The sequence below is a fragment of the Octopus bimaculoides genome, chromosome 3 (assembly GCF_001194135.2).
Source record: "Octopus bimaculoides isolate UCB-OBI-ISO-001 chromosome 3, ASM119413v2, whole genome shotgun sequence".
Taxonomy (NCBI): Eukaryota; Metazoa; Mollusca; class Cephalopoda; order Octopoda; family Octopodidae; genus Octopus; species Octopus bimaculoides.
Genome location: NC_068983.1, coordinates 97,330,011 through 97,333,828, shown reverse-complemented (window position 1 = coordinate 97,333,828; position 3,818 = coordinate 97,330,011). Strand labels below are relative to the sequence as shown.

Genomic DNA, 3,818 nt, shown 5'->3' with positions numbered 1-3,818 from the left:
TTTACAAACAATACACAATGCTTCAAGCGAACTACAATACTCTCATATGCGCACATTCATACATACTTACATATTTATATACATGAATGAAGGCATGCATACTCAAGTACATTTGTACCAACATACACATACATACCTACATGCACGCATAGTACGTACTCATTATATGTAAGTGCGTGTGTCTGTATAGGCACGAATATATGTAAATACATCTGTGATAAACATGTGTATGCGTATATGTATATAAATGTGTGTGCGTATACATATATGGGTGTGTGTATACACACACGCATGCACATGTTTATCTCAAATGTATTTACATATATTCGTGCCTATACAGACACATGCACTCACACATATAATGAGTACGTACCATGCGCGCATGCAGGTGTGAATGTGTGTATGTGTATGTAGGTACACACGTACTTCATTACATATGTACTTGAGTAATATATATATATATGTATTACTTTCTTACATATTTCAGTCATTAAACTGCGGCCAAGCTGGGGCGCCACACACACACACACACACACATACATACACACACACACACACACACGTACGTGCGTATATCAAAGTGTTAAGTAAAAAGCTGAGAACAATAAAATGCAAAATGAAAAAAAGGAAATCCAAGTCAGTTTGTTGCAGTTATAGTTATTAGTTTCATTGTCATCTCTGCTGTCTGCTTTATGCTCTTCTTCATCCTCTAATATTTCTTCAATATATTAAACTGTTTCTAGACGTCACTAAAGAAAAAGAAAAAAAATTAGAATTTATTTTATAATGAAAGCAAAACGTTTATTCTATACTAGCTTAAAAGCCGTACACCGTGCGGACTTTTGGGCTAGTTCCAGTTAACTGAGCCTCCGGCCCAAAACTAAGTGGTTATAAATAGCATTAGTATAATACGTCTGTAATGTCAATATGCCTTGGTCGTGTTTAAACAGAGGTTAAGGATGGATGAAAATTAATTCTGTAATGCAATCATTCTATCGTTCTAGTCCCAAGTTAAATTCCAACTGTCGGCCAATTTGTCCCAAAGTTCTTATGCCAACGAAGCAAAAGTCATTTGTCTCTCCATTGATATCTGACGTCACCTGACAAGCACCACCTAGATGGCGTGAATCAGCCAAGCTTTACCTGCTAGAAATAACAACCCAAGTGCTTTTAAATGAAATCCCAATGCTGGATGTTCAAGAACCTGATGATGGCCAGATTTCCAATCCCGGGATCATCCTGATTCCAAAAAGGTATCGATCAAGAATCTCAGACGGACAGACAAAATTTCGCTTTTATTATTACCTCCACCTTAGCGAAGGCGGAGGTATTGTTTTCAATCGCGTTTGTTTGTCCGTGGACAAGATATCTTAATAACCGCTTGATGGGATGTTTGGCCTCGGACTGGCATGAACTGATTAGATTTTGGTGATTGATCGGGTACGGACAAAGAATATGGATTACTTTTCCAGATTTTTTTTTTACTTAATTTTTGAGAGCGGCCGGGTTCATTTTTATTTTTCTTGTTTGAGAGAGCGTTCGAGTTTATTTCAGATATTCTTATTTTAAAAATTATCTCTGCCTAATCGTTGGGAGGATGTCGGTGTTGCCTTGGTAGAGGTTTGCGCTCTTGTTATATATGAAATTTGGTGTGGTGATAATTGCCAGAAAAGTATGTAAATTAACAAAATCAGAAGCAAAACAGCAAAATATCTTTGTTTATCACAGTGGAGTTATACATCCACACAGACGCGCACCCACACACAGAGGAGCGAGTTTGGGTCATTATGATAAATCATTTAGAGGCAGAGATAATTTTTAATGAATCAAGAATTTATATGGTACAGTATTGGATGTTCCTGTATCTGCCTGTCTATATAATTTATATACATGCAACTGGCCTCGTAGCCCATTTTGTTTATATATATATATATACAGACACAGGTGTAACTGTCTAGTCAGAAGCTTGCTTCTCAACCACACGGTTCTAAATTTAGTCATACTACATGGTATCTTTGGCAAGTGTCTTCTTCTATAGCCTCGAGCTGACCAAAGCCTTGTGAGTGGAGATTTAGTAGACGTAAATTGAAGGAATCCCGTCGTTTATTTTCCCCTCCCCATCTACACACACACACACACACACACACACGCACACATATATATATATACATGTATATGTCTATGTGTGTAGTGTCAGTGTGTTTGTGTGTCTTTGTGCCCATGTTTGTCCAGCCCGCCACCACGGTTTGACAACCGGTGTTGTGTTTATTTCCTCGTAAAAGAGGAACATGATTTTTAACAGGATAACAGGATTTTTTTAAAAATCAGTAGTGTCGTTATTTCTAGCAGGTAAAAAAAATCAGTAGTGCCGACCAGAATTTCTTCGAAGTGGTGCCCCAGCATGGCCACAGGCTAAGGATTGAAGTCAAAGAATAAAAGAATGTGTGTTTGTGTGTGTGTGTGTGTGTGTGTGTGTGTGTATTGGTACAGCAGGTAATTGTTTGCAATTGTCATCGGTTATGTACTTGACTGGTACTTTAAGGTTGTAGGTTGATAAAATAGGTTATAATATTCATATAGTATAACTATATGGATGTATATATATATACATATGTATATATATATGTATGTATATATATATATATATATATATATATATACAAGTATTTATCATCATATATGTATATAAATATGGTGAAGGCGCATGGCTCAGTTGTTAGAGCGTCGAGCTTGCGTTCGTGAGGTTGTGAGTTCGAATCCCGGACCGGGCTGCGTTTTGTGTTCTTGAGCAAGATACTTTATTTCACGTTGCTCCAGTTCACAGGTGCCAAGCTGTATCGGCCTTTGCCTTTCCCTTGGATAACACTGGTGGCGCGGAGAGGCCGGTATGCATGGGCGACTGCTGGTCTTCCATAAACAAACTTGCACGGTCTTGTACCTGGGAGGGTAACTTTCTAGGTGCAATCCCATGGTCAGTCATGACCAAAGGGGGTCTCAACATATAAATATGAATGTGTGTATGTTTAAGTGGGTACGCGGATGTGTGTATAATAACAACAACGACAAGGGATAACTACGTAAGATGTTTCAAGCGTATAGCAAAACGCTGTCACAAAATTTCGCCGGCCACAAATAAAATGATACTAAATGCAAAACGACAGAAGTGAAATTTATGACCGATCGCCAAATGAGTGAGTCAACTTTCTACTATTTATAAAAAATATTTTGTACGTTATTCTTATTCCAGAGACGTATTAACCATCAGAGCGAGAAGTTATTCGAGTAAAATGATTAAGCTTTTAAATGCTATCTCATGTATATCGAAACTCGGTTGAGGTCCAGCAATTTCGAGTAATACACAAACACACACACAAAAAAAGAAGCAATCTAGGAAATACAAATATGGGTTTCAAGGTTTGGCACGAGGCCGGAAGTTTCAGGGATAGAGGCTAAGTCGATTACATTGATCCTTCCCTCCCCAGTCATCACTTGGTACTTATTTTATCAATGCCAAAATGATGTGGTTTGATAGCTGTGTCCGTGAGAGGAACACACACACACACACACACAAACACGGGTTTATATATATATCGTTGCTATTTAAATGCGTTATTTTCTATATTTATGTTTGCTTGCAATAAGCGGTTCTTTTGGTCAAACTATCGTATCTCCAGCTGCTTCAGATGCCAAGATATCAAAATTTGTCAAAATGTAGTACAGCGGTTTGCTATGGAATAGTGGAACTATCTTTTCGTTTTCTGAAAAAGCAATCTTTGTTCTTACGACACTTTTGCATAATAGCAACGATATATCATATA

General features: G+C 37.7%; 1 protein-coding gene across 2 annotated transcripts in view; it reads right to left on the bottom strand.

Moving 5' to 3' along the window:
* Nucleotides 1-637: 637 nt before the first annotated feature.
* The window catches only part of LOC106873764 (uncharacterized), a 20,301-nt gene continuing 17,120 nt past the window's right edge, over nucleotides 638-3,818 (bottom strand). For both annotated transcript variants that reach the window (XM_014921266.1, XM_014921265.1), the window contains one exon: nucleotides 638-749. The gene's annotated coding sequence lies outside the window, so the exon portion shown is untranslated. The remainder of the gene's footprint in view (nucleotides 750-3,818) is intronic.